Genomic DNA, 19,260 nt, shown 5'->3' with positions numbered 1-19,260 from the left:
TTGTGACCTTTTAATTTTCTGCCAAGATTTATTTTGTTGCATTAATTTGTCATTTGTTAGTAAAATATCTAAATAATTTCAGCCCAAAGTTCTGACTTGGGTGAACACTGAAATTGGAATTGCCAAGTCTGTATTAAGATCCTAAACAAATACTCACTGAAAAAAAACTCTAGGAACAGGTTTCTCAAAAATTTTTTTAAAAAAGAATATTTCTTCAGATGCTTTATTAAACATGTAGGTATGTAAATTTAGCCAACTGCACTTGAAAATTCTCTGGCTACATTAGTAAAATTTATTCCTTCTTTAATCATTAGGTAATAAATATATTTTTTTTTTGTCTGAAGTAAGAAAATGGGTCTCTAAGAGAGCTCTGGTATTTTACAGAGGTGGTTGGAAGGTCTGTATGCTCAGACATTTTATTAATTCATACATTCTCAGGTAGAATGCAGAATTTTGTACTTTTTCCTGCTGTGCTCATCTTGGGCCAGCTCTACTGCTGCCATAGCAAAGACGGGAAGCCAGCACACCTTGATCCCTGTTAGGTCAGTTTAGCAGTGAAGAATTTCCCCATGGGGATTTTCTGCTCTACCACCAGCGGTCAGGGACTTCAGACACAGCCACTTGAAAACCTTGGGCACCCCACCACCTTCTACTGTAATCACACTAGGTTTGAATATAGAGAGAAACAGTGACCCTTCCAGAAATCCCCCCCAAAAGGATCTTTCTCTGCCCTCATAGAATTAATAAATCCGGTTCTTACCTCTCGTGACACCAGATGGGTGGTTTGCAGGCTGGCAGCTGGTCAGTTCTGTAAAACAGAAATGGCAACTCCCTACTTGCTGCTGCACAGAAATCCGGAGTGAAAATGTGCAGGTGTCTTGAAAGCAGATTTAAAACCTGAGCTGAGAAGTTGAGTGCCCTCCTGGAAACGAGCACCGGAGACAGCAGGAATGCTGTGGCACAGAAGGGCACCATCCCCTTCCTGCGAGCCTGTGGACCCCATGCACTTACCTTGAAGCTTCCCGTGGAGACAGGGCAGACTTGTTGCAGGGACATTTTATACGATCTAGCCTGCAGATGCTACAGATGCCTGCTCTTTCTTCGGTCAAAAAATTTTTGGCAAACCTTCTTTGGTAAAGCATTGTCTGGCAAACTGAACTAAGGGCATAATTGTCATTTGACATTGCTAGATATAATTAGAAAATTTTGATGTCTTACGGACTATATGAATACATCTCCTATAAACAATCTGACAGGGGTGTTAAGGAGGGAATCTGGACTAGTCAAGGCACTTAGGGAACTTGGATGCAGGACTTATGGATTCTATTGCTGGCTTTCCCACCGACTCACTGTATGACCCAGGCTGGATTGCGTGGTATGTCTGGCTGCAGATACCCCAGCTGTACAATAGATAAAGCAGGATGTTAAATTAGCATTATTAGAAGCTCTTGGTAGTTGTGATGGTAAAGTCCAGAGAGCAGAAGTGCAGATGTAAACAGTTATCCAGGGTTCCAGGCACAGCAGGATAGTCAGCCAAACACTCAGCAACGAGAGGCTGGGTTCTACCTGGCACATCTGACAGAGACATGAGGCAGCTTCAGGGATATCAGGAAGAGTGTACATGCACGCACACACACAGAGGCATGTGCATGTGTGCCTCTCCGTACACACTTTAGACTGCAAATAAGTGGGAGATTTTCCAAGAAATGTTCTTGTGACCCTGCGCACCACCTTGTTCTATGGGAGGGGTTATACCTGCTGAGACTTCTGATCTGCAGATCAGCACCAGTGAGCAAGTGATGGTCCTGTCTTTTGTTGGCAACTGCTTAGCTTATCTGGGTGTTCCTGTGCCTATAACCCTAGGAAAGATAACTCTGATCTAGGAATGGCCCCCACAGGTTTTTTTCCTACCTACAATTGATAGAAAAATCCTCTAGTCAGCCATACCTATAGGAATGATTGAACATATGCACAAACACATCTCCTTAGCAGGCAGTCCCAGATGCTCTGCACCCAATACATCCTCAGTCCAGCACTTCTATTTCATCACAAATATCTTGCACACTTACACATTGGTTCAGAAAACCACAGTGAAAACCACAGTTCAGAAAACCACAGTGACACCTTTACCAGAGCATTGGGAGTAGCAGGCGTGCCTGTACAATACTGAGATCTAGTTTTAGGAAGAGGGCAGTGTCACGCGAGCTGCTTTAAATCCTGTCAGATTTAAACACATTCTTCCCCTGGTCATAGGCATTTTGGTTATTAAAAGAGCTCAGCAGATAACACGTGCAAAGTGAGAAAAATGGTGCATGGATCTGATGTAATATCCAGCATCAGGCAATGTCCTGTGCTTGTTCCAAGTCCATTGCAAGGAGGGCTGCAGCACTGCAGTACCCACTTTTCTGGAGCCCAAACCCAGAGCTGAGGTCCATGCTCAGGGCATGGGAAGGCTGATGGAAACATCCTGCCCCCTGCCCAGGAGCAGCCCAGAGCCAGCCTGTGGGCAATGGTGAGCAGAGGGATGCATCTGAAGTCTGGCCTCTCTGGGGAGCAGGCACCAGGGGACCTCCCTCCAGCAGGACCTAGAGCAGAGCCGTGCTCCCCAGTGTGGGGCCAGAGGTGTTGCTCTGAGGGGCTCTTGCAGTTGAGTCCTTACACATGGTGTCCAGCAGCCCAGTGGCTATCAGTCCTGGCTGAGGAAGGGACAGGATCTCAGAGCATGGGGTTTAGAAGACCATGCAAGAAGAGCAAGGGATGGCTGAGACCTCTTCCAGGACGTGAGAGCTGTGGGTTTTCTCTCCTCAGGTTGGGGAGGGACCTCTGGTCTCCCATTCCCCAGGAAGCGGTAACACCTGCACTGTAAAGGCATCGTCCTCTGGCAGCAGGTGGTTAAGTATTAAATTGCTGTTGCTTTTTTGTGGGGGCCCTGTAGCAAGCCTGTCTTATGCAGTGCTGTCAGGCTGGGACGACGTACGCTCAGGATGTGCCAGGGGCTACATGGAGTCCAGCTGAGCATGCTAGGCTAGACCACCTGACTTTGAGGACTGAAAATCTTTGACTTCCCAGTGGTTGCTGTAAAGCCAGTCTTCTCAGTAGACCTCTTCTGGGTTTTTGCTGTTATGTTGTCTATGGTGTGGACCCAGCTCTGTAACAGGTAGGAGTGAAGCAAATGGCCAGGCAGGTCATGCAGTGAGCCGAGGGAAGGTCTAGTTTGAAAGGAAAGCAGCCAGTAAATTGAGGTGTCTCCAGGTTTTTGAGGGATTGAACTTAGTGTCAGTAGGTCCCTATGACGCAGTGTTAGAAACCTAAAGTCTTTTTTTGAAAGTGGTCCAAATCTCAGAAAAGGGATGTGAAGCAGGGCATAACAATGAGGGAGAAGCTTTTATCCAGATGGCTTTTGAATATTTCCAAGGATGGAGACTTCACAATGGCTCAAGGAAACCTGTGCCAGTGCTTGGTCACCCTCACAGGGAAAAAACATTTCCTGATGTTCAGAGGGAGCCTCCTGTGCTTCAGTTGGTCCCCACTGCCCCCAGTCCTGCCACTGGGTGCCACTGAAAAGAACCTGGCTCCATCCTCTTTGCACCCTCCCCTCAGGTATTTACATACATTGGTAAGATCCCCCTGAGCTTTCTCTTCTCCAGGCTGAACAGTCCTGGCTCTGCCAGCCTTTCCTCACAGCAGAGATGCTCCAGTCCCTCAGTCATCTTAGTGTCCCTGTGCTGGACTCTCTCCAGTAGCTCTATATCTCTGTTATACTGGGGAGCCCAGAACTGGACACAGCACGCCAGATGTGGCCTCACCAGTGCTGAGTCAAGGGGAGGGATCACCTCCCTTGACCTGCTGGCAGTGCAGATGGAGTCCAGGGCACCATTTATCTCTTTTGCAGCAAGGACACATTGCTGGTTCATGTTCAACTTGGTGTCCACCAAGACCCCCAGGTCCTTTTCTGCAAAGCTGCTTTCCAGCTGGTCAGCACCGAGCATATACTGGCACCTGGTGTTGTTCCTCCCCAGGTGCAGGGCTTTACAATTCCTTTGCACTATTGGACCTAGTACTCACCTCTGGGTTTTGCCTAACTGGAACCCAGTTGCACACTATCCTTAACATAGAAAACACTTTATGTTAAACGGGCCCTAGGAATTGCAGAATCACAAAGACCTCAAGTCTTGCTGCCATATTTACCAGTATTGTTAACTGAGTTAACTAAATCATGTGAGGACTTCCAGCTAAAGACCCTTTGTGACATTAAAGCAACTAAAGTGCACAGGTGTCTCTACATTCCGGCAGTAAACTCCATGCTTTACATACAAACCAGGTAAGATGTCTGTAGGTTCAATATAATGTCTGCAATGGCAAGAATCCTGACTTAGAGACCAAATAATTTGCCATCTACTTTAGGGACTTGGCCTTCACCATCTCAAATATTGTTCTATCCAGCTCACTGAAGCTAGTCTCTGCTTGATCCTTGGAGGAGAATCAGGATGGTAGGACTCCCAGCCAGCAGCATCCAGTTCTAATAAAGGTTCTGTGGGCATAAGCAAATCCACAGTGTGAATACATATGCTGGCTTAAGTTCAGAAAAAAACTATTGTGACTATGGGTATGTGGGCTTTGCTTGGTGTTTTGGAGTAAAATCCCTGAAGGGTGCTTGGTATTAATTGTGCAAGAATCTGAAGGATTACTGAAATCTAGCAAAATTCTCCAGAATGTTGTATATGGGGATGTGGCCCTCATGCTAAGAACACACTGAGTTCAGCTAAAACTTACATACTTTACATTAAATAATACTACCTCCACCATGAAGCAGCATTTATAGATGCCACCAAGTGTGTCTGCTTACTTTTTTGTCTGCTGCACTGCAACACAAAAATAATCCTGGTGACTTAGACCAGCAGGGGTGGAGGGGCCTGGCTGAATTCAGCATTAAACAGTCCAGCGCCGTTCAAACTGAATATCAAGGCTGTTCTAGCAACTCCTCTGGAAGCACCAGCATTAGCAAAACTCTTTCAGGCAGTGAGAACAAGAAGATTAAATGTTCAAACGTTGACTACTTTCACTTGAAAACTCTAAATTCAGATCCATTTCCATTTTTTCCCTTTTGCATTAACTAAATAAAACAGGGAAAAAATAACTTTTCATTCAGTGTTTTCAGCAGATTTTTTTAAGAAAATTATGAGCTAAAACAAAGGCAGTTGTAACACCACGTTGTGAACACATGTAGTATATGAACTCTCAGTGAATGTCTAGAGGGTAAAGACACCTGACAATTGGACTGAGTCTGTGGAGGCTGGAAGGGGAGGCAGGAGAGAGCGCAAAAAAGATTGGGAGAATAGCCCAGCATTCAGTGTTCTAGTGTATGCCATAAAACTCACAAAAAGAAAAATGAAGTATTTGGTCAGCTGGTATAAGCATCCTTGAAAAGGAGTCTAAGCTACTGAACATCTGCTTTAGCTTTGTTTTAATTTATAAAGCTCATCTACCCTACCCAGGTACCACTTACATGACACTGGCATAGTGGCTTCTTACAAAGAAGCAGTCTCTAAACTGAAGTAGATGATCCAGATTTCATGCAGTTTAACTTTGTAGATCCCAGTAAGTTACATCAGGGACAACTCTGCCCTGTTTCCCGTATTCAGGCACAGCCAAGGAGAAATCTTTCCGGGAAGGATGCTAAAAGAAGAGTGCAAAATTTCCTGCCAGCCATTAATTTTCTGTGAATCTTATTTCCATCTCTGCAGGGCTGGACACAGCTGGGACCAGAAGCAAATCACAGCACAGTTAGAAGAGAAGCAGTAGACTGAAAGCCATCTCTGGATACAGACTGTCCTGCACCCACAACGCGGTGCCGGCAAAGCGCACATTCCCAATGGAGGAGAAAGGATTCAGTCATGCTGAAAATAGATCCTTCTTGAGACAGAGATCAGGCAGCTGCCTCCCTTTCTGCCAGCCTTTAAGATGTGTATATTCTTCTCCTGATCCCTGTGGTTATCTGGGAGACAAGGAGTGAGAAGGCATTTTTGAGCTGGGCAGCACAGCCGGACTGGAGAGGGGAAGTGCCTACAGACTGCTGCATGTTGGCTGGTGGGAACCTCCTTCTCATGCCTGTTCAGGGTCGTCAAGCTCATGAGCTGGAAACATGAGAATGTACCTGTATGGCAGGAGGGTTTGGAGTAGGAAAAGGAGTCTTTTACTGTAGTCTGGTGATCCCCAATCTTTCACCCTGGGAGCTATTCTCAGGTCCTCTGCTCCTCTAACCAGAACAGACTGCCCTCCAAGAGGAAGGACTGTGGGGTTACGGTGGATATGAATAGGAGTGCTCTCACTGCAAACAAGACAAATCAAGTACCATGCGGTGTTAGAAGTGTGGTCAGCTGATTGTAGGAAGCTATTATCCCTTTTGCTTGACACTGTTGAGTCGTCATCTGAAACAGTTTGTCCAATTTTAGGCTCCCCAGTTCAAGAGAGATGTGAACTAATGGGAGGAGGTCCAGCAGAAGATAGGCAAGAGTCTAGAAAACTTTTGCTATGAAGAGTTTGAGAGAGTGTTTAGTTTGAGGGAAAAAGGGCTAATTTACATGAGTGGCAGCTACAAAGACCATGTGCTTTTTTTCAAGAGTAGTAGGCAATGTAACAAGGGGAAATGACCACAGGTTGTTGCCTGAAAGACTCCAGTTAGACATTAGGAAAATTCTTGCCTATTGGGTAATGGAGAAATGACACAGGCTACCCAGAGAGATTGTGGAGCCTCTGACCAAAAAGCTTGGCTAATCAAAGCCATGACTGATCTGACCAACACTGGCAACAGATCTGCTTGAAGTGGGAGACTGAACTGAAGACCTCCAGATGTTCATTCACAATGGCATTTCTGTGGCTTTAATGTAGAAGTCCCCTCTATACATCCAAAGTAGACAAATGGTCAAAGCTAAGCAGAGAAGGTATCTGCAGCGCCACATCTTGTGCTAAGAAACAGAAATTTTCCTGGAATCATGAAAAACAGCTTTTCTTGAGTGAACCACTGGGCATGAATCTTTGATATCACTGCATTGTTGGAGACAGTTAATTCCATGCAACTTGTCAAAGCATATTCCTCCACAACACCAATTCCAGAATATCACTTCTCAAGTATGTCACTGGAAATGTCCTCAGCAGCAGTAGGCTTCAGTAGCTTTTAGTCCTTGCCTGCATGACATGCAGACAGTCAGAGAACCGTGGAGCAAACTGGGCAGCAAAGTGGATCACATCACCTCAAAAAGAAGTTCCACCAGGTGAGGAGCAGCAGGGTGGGCAGAGTACAGGAGGGTCCTCTTGTTATCATAGGCCGGACACATTCATGGTGGCAATTGTATGCTGGTAAGCATTTCCGCAGCCCTGTTACAGGAATTTAGAGATCTGGTACAAACCTTTTTAATTCTGAGTCACCAAATACCATTTGTCAGAAAATGTGTGTATGATATAGTGAACAGCAGCTAACATCACCACTGTGTGTTATTTCTGACCATAGCATAACTTTGAAGGAAGTAAGATTACATGATGTCCCTGACAATGGCAGGGGGCTTGGACTCGATGCTCTTTGAAGGTCCCTTCCAACACAAACCATTCTGTGATTCTGTGCGATTCTGCGAATGGCTGTACTGAGTGAGATCAAAGGAATATACAGACTCTCCCACCTAAGACATTTCTCGTCATCCCAATCTCCTCTACGTGATGTCCCACCCATGTGGTGAAGCCTAGAGCACAAATCTTCTCAAGTTGGTGAAAAATGTCTGTGACTGGAGAAAAAATCAAATAAGGCACACATGGGAAACCATACTGAAAACAGCAACATATTTTCTGTGCTGCTGCCAGTCATGGGAGACAGAAACACAAGCACGTTCCTACTATCTCTATATGAAGCCTAAGCAGCCTTTGGCCTTCTCAGGTCTCAGTGACCTACTTGTCTGCACACATGGAGCCTGTAATGCTCATGGGATACAGAAGACATCCCCTTTAACAGGGATCCTCTTGCACATCCTGCTAGTGAGCCCTGGGAGGCTGGAGAGAACTCAGACCTGCTGAGCTTCTGCTCTGGTAGGAAACCTCCTCCTGTGGGTTGATGGCCTGGGGAGCAGGGTCAGGTGCCTATTCAGGTAGCAGTGCCTCCTCTACCTCCTGGAACAGGTCTCTTCAGCTGTTCCTACTCAGGTGATCGGGGTCCCTGATGCCCCAACAGGGAACTGGGAGGTGCTCAAGGACATGGGACAGGGCATGGATGTGGTCTGCATGGATGTGCTGCTCCTCTGAGCACACACCAGAGCTAAGGTGAATTAAGTCAACCCTGCATGTGGTAGGTAACTACTGGTGATTATTCTGCCCTGCTTCAACCTAACCAGCATGTTGGGTGGCTGGTCTCCAGACCCTCATAAAACACTGTAAATGTTCCATAAAGTAGAATTATATACATCTGTTCTGTTTTTATATACATCAACTTTTGATGTGTTACCAACTGTCTCTAAACACTATGTTACACAGGTGACAGACTTGGTGACAATCAACTTTGCTTGGACATGCTTCTGAAGTTAGGTTCCTTTCATTTATAATGACCAAATATGACCTGGTGTTGAAAAAGTTCAAAGATCTTTGTCCATCTGTGCATCTATTATCATATATTCCCGCAAAATCTCCAGAGCAAGAACACCCTGCCTACTCACTAGAACACAAAAAACTGATTGCACAGCAAACCCATTCGCTTTTGTTTCTTTTCTTTTGATTGACAAAACCCCCTCAGATAGATGCTATAGCACTAGAATGCTTCCTAATTAAAGACGGTCTGATGCTGTTTCAAGCTATCTTCTCCTTTGCCTTGCTGCTAGCTGATAAACAGCACTTGAGCAAGGGGATTTTAGCAGTTTTGATGCACTTGGACAAGCCTGTTCCTGCAGAGGGAGGTGGAAGTGGCTGAGGTTGAACAGGTAAGTGTAAGAAGATTGCTGACTTTCCAGGCTTGCTGGTGGGATAGATGGGAAAAAAAAAAAAAAGCTGTGGATGTGGTTTCTGGGAGCAGCTATTTAGCACCACCCACTGCTCCAATATGCCTTCCACAGTGGTAATCTGGCCTTGCAGAGCTCTGGCATAGGGAAAGCCATTTTTCTGGGATCATTACTGTGATGAATATCCACTGCTTCTGAACACTGTGACTACAGCAGGCTTTTCTTAAACAGTAGGGTTTTGTTTTACTCCCTTCCTTCCCTTTCCCCAGGTTTTCAGAGAATTTTAATCCCAAATAATTTGCTTTTCCACTGCTATACAAAACCTAAACTCATCCTCATTTGAGAGGATATGAAACAGCAGTGGTGCATCCATCTCCCAGCTGAAAACAATGAGGATGTGTAAGGCTTGCTCAGCTGTGAGAAAGCCAGAGCAGAAAAAAAGCATCATGCGGAGATAGCCTTATAAATTTGAGAATAAGCAGACATCCATATCAGCCTAGAGCAAAGGTCCAGCTGGTATTTTGTGCATGAGTGTACACTGGATACTTAGTGAAAATCTAATTTCACTTTTTCCATACTATTTATAATATTATGCAAGCGTATCATCTTCCCACCTGGTTGTTCCTTTCTCAAAGTGAAGGATCATGGTCCAGACAGTTTGCCTCTCCTGTGCTCCCATCAGTTTTGTCACCTTTCTCTTTTTTGTGGGCCTGGTACAATGATTTCTGTTTTGTTCTCAGTTGATCCTGGTAGATCCTGTTTGCCTTTTGGGCCATCAGTGAGCACTGACTGGATGTTTGGAGGCAACTATTCACTATTCTGGTAGCCTTCCTATCTCCTAATCCTGGTCCTCCTTTTAGAGACTGAATTTCTATAGGACTTGGTCTATGTATGGCTCAGAGTCATCGCATGGACAGAGAAGTTGATGTTCTGTTTCATCTGCATAAAGGGTTTTTACAACTGATGACTATATAGTCTGCGTTACAAGGACAATGGCACAGCCGCACTAACAGAGCAGTGGAGAGACAGGAAAAGCAGCAGACTTTTATTTGGGGGTGAGCAGCTCTTCACTGAGTATCAGAGTTGTGTGTTATTCAGACTCCTCGCGTTCCCAGCAAACATAGCGGAAGAGCTGGCTGAGGAGGTGACATTCAGGACGCCCTTTCTATCACCCACTGAAGCAGCTGAGGAGCTCCTGTTACAGAGCAGGGGAGCTGGGTGGGCAGGCTAAGAAACCTCCGGATAAGACAAGGAAAAAAGAGAGCAAGTGGCAAGAGGGGGAGGGAAGGAAAATCAGGATTAGGTGCATAATATTAGCACTAGCAACAACTGTATCCCAAAAAAGAGAGCAATGAGGTGATATCTTCCCAGCCTGACACTCATCTGTGACAGATGCACAAATCCTACTTCTGAGCAGATTTCAGTGCTGTAAATGGAAATATACTGGTATGGAATTTGTATAAACCTGTTCACTTTAAGCATTAGACCTTTCCAGGTTAAGACAGCCTACTTGATTACCACAGGATTTTCTGAGTGCCAGGGTCACTGCAGTGAAGTTACCAACAGGATATGTTGAAGAATTTTCTAGTGGCATTTTCTGAACTAACTTGTTATGTTGCAGAAAAGTTCCTTTTGCAGCCTTGGGAAATTTGTTAAAAGCCTCATTATTTTATGTTGACAAATATATTTCCTTAGTGGTCAGCCTAAATATTTTCCTAATTGCTCTCTGCATCCATCTGAGATGCCGAGGGAAGGATACAAGCCCCTGCTCGTCCTGAAGGACCAGTTGTGCAAAGCAAAACAACTCTAGCAGGAGACAATGACAGTGACCTGACACCAGATACAGACAGCAACCAGGGTGTTTTACATCTCAGTTAGGGCTGTGGCCTGAGAAAATACATGCTAAGTCTGCCTCAGCTCAAGATGCAGTGTCAACTTCACTACACCACTGCTTTGCTGAGCGACACAGGCGTATATTGCCTTCCTTCCAAATGAGTCCCTCAGGTCCCTCAAAGTGTCTGCTGCTCCCTGAGAAGTGCCTCCAGGTGGCCGGTATCTCACAGGGTGCCTTGTAGGGTCTCACAGAGACTCATCCCATGACCCTGCACTGCTGTCTGCTCCTTACCTTAGCTAAGCTTGGACTTGTGCTCTCTGGGCTCTGATCCCAAAGCAGGACCGCACTTCTCCCAACAGTGCTGTGCTGACATCGGGGCTGTGCTGCTGGCATGGGGCGGGGCCTGTAAGACCTCAGTTATGAGACCTTAACAGCAAGGCTCAGGTGATTCCTCCTCTCCTGGGGCTCCTGACAAAGAGTTTCTGAAGGGGAATATTTTCAAACATTTGCTCTACTATTACTGGAACCCTGCATTTAAGCTCAGGAGATCCCTGGCCCTCCATATGGGACAGCAGTTCTATATGAGCCCATCAGCTGCATCTATTTTAAACTTTCTCTCAGAGATGTTCGTTTATGGCCATGATGGGCTGATGTTTTTCTCAAGACCTTTGCATGAGCCCTTATCAGGTGACAGGCAGCCTCACTCCACAGATAGAGTGTCAATGCGAAATGACCCTCATTCTCCATAAAGCAGTGAGGAATTCATCTTCCTTACATCAGTGTCCCACTTTGATCCTGATAATCCAGCAGGCTTCATAGCAGTGGCTGTCAGTGGGGATTTTTTTCCAGCCTCTGCTCCTCCAGCATACATCCACCCCCAGCTCAGAACCGCTAATTTGTTCTTTTCCCCGTTACGTACCTACCCCCTCCTCCCAGGACAGGCAGCAGTGATTACCATCACTCAGATGCTAAGCTTCTGCTCCCATCTTCTCCTCCACTTTTGGGTTTTGAGCCTTCAAAAAACAAATGCATGGGGGGTGGCCACAGGCTGGGCTCACACAGAGTGACAAGCTAGGTCCCTGTGGGGTGGGCCACAGCAGCAGCTCAAAACTTGGGCCACTATGCACAGTCCCCATCCACTTACCTCCAGCCAGAGATAGCAGCAGCTCCTGGGGCCAGTGGACCCCAACCCAGGCTGCCTTCCCTGCCTGGGGAGCAGGCTGATGCAGCTGAGGTCTGGCCATATCTGGGGGCTTCCAGACTCCAGGCCAGAAGTCCCTGAAGTTTTCAGTCCTCTGGGAAGGTTGGCTTTTCACTGCCTCCTCCCAATACAGCTTGTGCTCCTGGGTTTGGGAAATGCTGCCTGAGGATGCCAGCTCCCCACAGCACAGTGCGATGAGCCATGTGCCATGTGCAGCAGCAACATACCAATTTACTGTACAGATTAAATACAGTAAAATATTTCTTCAAAAGTAAAATTTGCTTTACAAAGCTCTCTTGGAGTGAGCTATGAATTAGATTGTCATTTGCAGATTATCATTGTAGTGCTTCCCAGCAGTTTCTCCTCAGATTTCTCCTGACATTTCTTCCCCAAACCTGATGCTGAGTTGTCATTTCTTCCACCCCCACATCTTCTACCATCTTATCTACCTTATCTTATCTATAATCTACCACTTATCCTCACACACATCTTTCCTCCTCCCAGACTCCTCCCTGCACTCCCCGGCACACTTCCAGCCCTACCTCAACACTGTGCTTGCTCTTACTTACACCCTCTCTCACTTACTAGCTTATTAATTTTTTTCTGCAACAAGAGTTGCATGAAGGCAAGTTCAGCTGCTGGCATCACTGTTAAAGCACTGGGCCCCCAGCTCTGTGTTTGACCTGAACGGGCTGCTCCTGCTCCACTTGGCTGAGCAAAGGGACATGGCTTTCTGCAATGCTGCAGGTTCTGGAGCAAGCTTGGAGCAAGCCTTGACTCTGTCTTCCTCACCAGGAAAGGAATTCATGGACCAGAGCCTCTTGCTGATCAGTAAAAAATAGGCTTTCAGGTCCACAGGCATTGCTTTAATTTCTTGGTGCCCAAGAGAAGTGACTCCCCCTGCACCCCAAACTGAGCCCCAGGTGAACGCTGGAAGTACGTGGGCAGCTGCTGTGTTCCCCAGGGGACAGCACGTCCCAGGAGGCCACGGCGAGCACCCAGGCACTGGGTTGGCACAGCGTCATTGCACGGGCATCAAAGGGGCCACTCTTGATTGATGCTCTTTCCAGGGAGAGCACACTCGGGCCTGCTTCTGACTTTTAACATTTCAGCTGAGACAGGAGCTGTGCCGGAGCAAGTCTCTCTGGGGTAAGAATAGCATCTGCCGTCTTAGGACACAACACAGTTGTCCAGCTCCCACATGGCAGCACGTTGCGCTGAGATATAGAAGGCAACCTACCCGCCGAGGAATGTCTTCGAGCGCTATTAGTGGAAGCGTATCATCTACACAAACAGGCGTGACCCCGCACAGGAGTCTTGCAAGAGCGGGGCTATTTTGAGCTTCTGACAGTGAGGATGAAGGGAGACAAATGATGGGCTGATCCCCCTGGCACGGGCAACCTCCAAAGCTTCCTGCGCCCTTGTCTCCTCCTCTGGGAATGACTCCTGTGAAGGCTGATGGGTGATTTGGTGGGACCTAAGAGCCCAGGAGGCGGGGGCCTGGAGGGAGCTGTGAACTTGGGGGGACGCAAGGCCGGGCCTCAGTCCCATCACACGGCCCACCGTGCTGATGGCAAGTCCTGCCTGAGGCTGTGCACCGGTCCCCCAGCTTAGGGCTCACGGCTGCCTGCTTTATTTTGGACCGCATCCATGAGAGCTAGAGATAGCAGAGGTGTGTAACGGCATGCAAGGGAATCACAAATCCTTTTCAGCCAGGAGGGTGTTCTTCTCTTGCCACCTGAAGCTCCCTACCTCTGACGTGTTGTTTGGCATCATGGGTGTCTGAAATGCCCCCTTTCCTCTTTCCAGCCTTTGCAAATCTCCTCCCCAACTAATTCCCATTTTTTTAACATGCTCTTTCTCGTTCTGGTTATGGATTTTTTTTTTCATTCAATTATTTTTTATGTCTCTCATTTTTTATTGCTGTTTTATTTTCATTTCATTGTGAAAACAGGATCTGCACATTAAGCTCTCTGGGGAAAAAAACAACTCACTCTCCTAGAAAAGTTTTCCAGCTGGATCAACTGGCCAAGTCAGTCTCCCTCAGGACTCCATGTTCAGCTGGACTGATGCACAGCAGCAGTGTTAGCAGGCAGGAACAAGTGGTTAGGGGATTGTTTGCGTATTAGGTAGTTCATAAAGTGCTGCCATTAAATGCAATCCCACAGCCTTAGGGGATGGATCTGATGCTAGTTCTTGGAAAATGGCCCTTGGCTCAGTCCCAGCCTCCTGAGCCATTCCCAAGCATGCCCAGGACTCCTGTGGATGAAGACTTGGTTCAGCTGGCAGACCAGAGGCAAAAGTATTCATTCACCTGCAAGTTATTTTTCCAGCAGCCTAATAAATTAAACTGACTCCTCCTACAACCCCCACCAGTATTGCTTTGCCAAGCTCCCCTACGCTAATAGGGCACCCCCCTGTGACTATCACAAGACAGTACAACTGGGTGTGGGCAGTGTGAACAGCCCCTCCTCGGCTGCTCACCTAAAGATCAGGCCAGAGATAGCGAGAAGGGCTTTACCCACTCATCTTGGTGCCATGTGATGAGGCTCAGGTTCCTACAGAACAGCCTTGCCAGGTGGAGACTCAACCAGGATCTTGAAACCTTCTCCCTTGTGTGGTAGGCTGTGCGATGGAGATGCTGGACAGGGCTGTGTCCTCTCCAGCAGCAGAGTACTCCCATTTGTGCTGCCCTGAACCATCACCACTCAGCATGGGTTAAGCTTCCTTGCATTAACTCGAGCTGTGAAGCTTTATGACCGTGGGCATGCATTTCTTTCAATTTGTTTTATTCTTATTGCATGAAATTGGCAGTACACAAAGTGGACCACAGGCTTTCCACAGAGCTGCATTGCTACCAGCAGGCCCTGAGCCCAGTTCTGTAGCCATGCTCGCAGGATCCTCAACTCCAAACTCTGCAGACCAATCTACACACATGGCATTTTATGCCAATGCAGGCACAATGGTCTGCAGATATGGTCAACCTGAGGATCCAAGGCTGCCAGGTGGGAAAGCCAGGCTCCCCCAGCTGCCATTCAGCCAACCCTGAAGTGAGTCAGAGCCAAAGCACTAAACCAAAAGAAAGCGAATTCCCGTTCTTGAAATTGGAGAGAGCTCCATTGCCAGCAGAAAGGAGCTGGTGGGGTGAGATTAGTGATTATCCTGCTCAAGCCTCATCATTGCAGATCCCCATTCCCCAGGGACTGAAGTAGATTATTGTACTGTGTGACCAGCCATTTTACACTGTAGGTTAGGTTCAGTGACATGACCTAAAAGCAAAGCAGGACTTCAGGTTGCATCCAGAAGCACAGCAGTGTGCAGTGAGCTGCTGAGAACATGCAGGCAGTCTCCTGGGAAAGCGCCTCTTACAGGTAGCAGGAGCTGAAACAGAAGTCTTCCCTTGGGAGACCAAAAGAGCAACACATCCAGATCTGTCCCAATTGGTGTGAAAAACTACCATTCAATCCTGATTTCCCCAAATCACAGGCCCATAACAGTGGACAGAGGCCCCTCTTGAAAAGATCATGGTGTTGGGACAGTTTTTGAGGAAACTGAGGGCTACACTGACTGAGAAGGTTTATGAAAGTTCCAGGTTTCTCAGACAAGCTGAAGATCTTGCAGGTCATCAACTCAGTATCTCATGAGGTTATTTTTTGGGGCAAAGTGATAGGAAAGCTTGGGCCAATGCATGACGATAATCATCAAAGACTCCCAACGAAATGTGAAAACCCATTTGTAACTAGGGCAGTAGTTCACAGACCTCTGGAGAGCAAGGTGAGAGGAGAAACTGATAATCCCAACCCTTGCTCAACCTGGCAACAGTTCTGTTTATCACAGACCAAGAATCTGAGGGCAACAGATAATTATCTGGGCAAAACAGAGTCCCTGTACTGGTGTTGGCAGATGATCTGCTTCCCAGGTTTTGGGACAGAATGGATGACTTGACTGATGACAGCAGAGTTGGTTACAAGCTCTCTGGCATGAGGACACAAGCAAGGAAGTGCCACAGGCTTTACAGCACCTTGGCATTTGACTCATTCATGATGAACAGTTGTGAAGGTTTAAGAATAGTAACCAAAGCACTAAGCATCATGGTCCCAGAGGGTTTAGAGAAATATCTGGGTATGAGGGTGGATTCATAGTTTGGACCATCAAAATGAGATCTCATTTCCAAACTAGACTTGTAGATTAAACCTACTCAGAAGATGAAAATGCTGAATGTGTCGACTGTTCCAAAAATTCCCGTGTATTTTAGACTGCGTTTCGTATATAAATGAGAGTACACTCACTTTTTTGGATACCAGTATGTGGCAGAAAGGGCACTCCGTATCTCCACGTGCATGTATAAGTCTTCTGTATTCAGTAACAAAAGGTGGGACTCAGCCTCATTCACTTGCACAGACTTGCTAACTCAGAAACAGCAACTCATCAGAGTGTCCCGGAGTGTGGATTTGACAATGGACACAAGATGTGGCTGAATGCAGGAGATTAAAAAATGAGACACTCAACTGTAATGATCTCAGCCTCAATCCCATAATGCCCCAGGTATTAAAAGATGCCAAGGAAATAGTGCGGAACTAAGAGACCTCCTACCCAATAACAGATGCTCTAAATCTTGCAACTGAAAAAAAGAAATTCACCAGTGGACTAAACTACCTAAAAAGGGGTGCTGTGTGGTACATTCTGGCAAATTCTGCAGAAATAACTAGATCTAGATTTAGCAAAGAACGCCCAAGAGACTCCTCTTTGTGGCACTAGTAAAGTATTGTGTGAAGCTATGAGAAACTGTACATCCCACCAGAGAGTTATGAGGTCAGAGCTTAGAAAACACACGGAAGCACTGCAGACACCATCTCAACGATTCTGGGACCCACTCCCACACTTTGGGAGCCCACCTTGCAGCACCAGTCAATTCAATCAGTGAGCACAAGTTCATTGGCAGCCACATAAAGGAAGAAACAATGGGCAGGGTCCTGCAAGCCCCATCCTAGAGAGCAGCTCAAGAGATCAAACTGAGCTTGTGTTTGTGAATAACAGAAGTCCACAGGCAGCAGGGAGAACTGTCAGTGACAAGAGAAACATCTATGATAAAAAAATATGTTGCTATAAGCTTTTGCTAGAACAAATGAAAAATCAGACACTTTCTAAGGTGTGCATACATTGTGTTTCCATGGGGGCCAGAGGGGAGTGATGGTGGGGTGGGAGGGACCTGATGGCCTCCAGAGATCCCTTCCAACTTCAACGATTCCGTAATATGTGGAAACAGAGAAACGTTAGAGGCCTCCCATCTCCTGGAGTCCAAGCAATGATGGATTTATGGACTGCTCTGTCAGTTGGCTTTGCTGAGCTCTGCAGGCATGACAATGTCTTTGCCAACCTGGGAAGCCATGCCACACCACCTTAGTTTCTGCAGTGGTTCCTAGGTGGTACCTCCAGCACAGAACTCTCAAGGTTTTTGCTCTCAAATTGAGAAACCATTTGTAATTCATGGAGACTGAACTAGGGATGCGAATCTCCAGGTTATCTAATGCAAGGAAGTAATTCACTAACAGGCTGCCACAGGGCACTGTTCATTTGGACAAGGTGATGCTCATCAGCAGGTCCTATCTATAACACAGCTCTACCTCCCTTTCTTCACACTGAAGTACAGCTCCCAGGTCAGGTGGGCCAGATGTGTCTGGCACATAGGAGCTCAGTGCAGAGGGGTACGGCAAAGTGCTACACATGAGTGAACTGTTGATCTGGTGTGGTGGCAGCCAAGTGATTAAGGCTCCTGATTATTTTGTGGTAATGGAAGAAACAGGTTTGCCATCAAATAGGAGTAGCCCATACATAGGTAATGTTGGACTGGTAAGGATTAGGCAGAGATGTTGACCATGATGGTAGGGCCATCCTGACTCTTTGCCAAGGAGCATGAGTGCACTGAATGAGGAGGAATGGAAAAAATTGGAGATCTAATAGGGAGCCATGGTGAAACCTTCAAAAGTGTCATGGGAGGGACAGATATCTTCTGGTTTTATTAACCGCTTCATAGTTGAAAACTGAGAAAGAGGTGACGCTCATCCTTTTTTCAGACAGAAGTGACAGAACATCTTGGGTTTCTCCTCTCCCAACCTTGTTACTGACAGCAGAAGCACACCAGACTGCTTTCTGAGTCCTGTTGTGGCTGCATCCCGGAGCTAGGTAAGCCATTTGGATATACCTTTCCTAGGCACGCAAAGATGAAGCAGTCAGCTGGAACTTCCCAACAGTGTCAGCATCCTATTTGACTCAGCATCCAGTGCTGTGCACAAATTCATTTCTCAGTGCACTGGGACGTCTGCACAACGGTAACCCATTCACTCTCTAGCCCTTACTGTGCTGCCAGGTATGTCTCCTCAGCAGCCTTCACCAGTGCCAAAGTATCTGGGTTTTCTCTCTACCTGAGATCCAGCAGTTTCAACTATACCACATAAACACCACAAAGTGGCTGAACACGTATTTCTCTTTGGGAAATACCAAGCAGAGTTATGGTGCCCAGTGCCACTGGGGAGATAACCTTCAAGCAGCTATTCAGATTTTCCTGCTAACATTGCAGACCATTTGATAACTATTTCCAATGTAACAATTATGTGAGACACCTAAGTTTGAGTCCTTATCTGCTCAGAGCTGCAAGACTGGAGATCAGAAGTGAGCCAACATTCTGAAGTGCTGTTTGACTACAAGAAAATTAGAAATACTTGATTTTTAATGCACACAGATGGCTATGGGCTCACAGGCTGGACCAGTCTTGTTCTTCCATGCAGAGATACAGCAGTGAAACTAAGCATGAATGCTGTAATTTTGTTCTTATTGCATGTTTGACATACCACATCTGCTCATACAGTAGTTTATTCTCAGCTTCATTTAAGAAGGTCAGAATACCTGCTTTCAAGCAGAAGGTATGGAGGAAAGCTGTCAAACACCTAGATTTTAAGGTCAGGACAAAATTGCTCAAACACAATCATAGCAGCAATAAGACTTGAACCCACAGTTTTGACTATGGTTAACTTAGAAAGAAAATTACTCATTTGAACATCAACATTTGGAGCATCTGAAGTTGCAGATATCTACTTTATTGACACTGGTACAGCAGCATAGTGACAGAAAATGTTTATGTCCATAAGCAAATGAAAGATTACTTCCTACCAGTGTAGCTCTAGCTACTGCAAATCCACAGCTGGACAGATACTCGGCATTAGTTCTGGTTATCCCAGAGGAAGCTCATTTTTTAC

General features: G+C 46.4%; 1 long non-coding RNA gene across 1 annotated transcript in view; it reads left to right on the top strand.

Annotated features, from left to right (window-relative positions):
* LOC141472962 (uncharacterized) overlaps positions 1-14,365 on the top strand; it is a 78,612-nt gene extending 64,247 nt beyond the window's left edge. The window contains exon 13 of the long non-coding RNA XR_012463548.1: positions 5,745-14,365. This is a non-coding gene — a long non-coding RNA (uncharacterized lncRNA). The remainder of the gene's footprint in view (positions 1-5,744) is intronic.
* Positions 14,366-19,260: the final 4,895 nt, after the last annotated feature.

This window comes from Numenius arquata, chromosome 17 (genome assembly GCF_964106895.1).
Source record: "Numenius arquata chromosome 17, bNumArq3.hap1.1, whole genome shotgun sequence".
NCBI classification, from domain to species: Eukaryota; Metazoa; Chordata; class Aves; order Charadriiformes; family Scolopacidae; genus Numenius; species Numenius arquata.
This window is presented reverse-complemented; position numbering and strand designations above follow the sequence as displayed.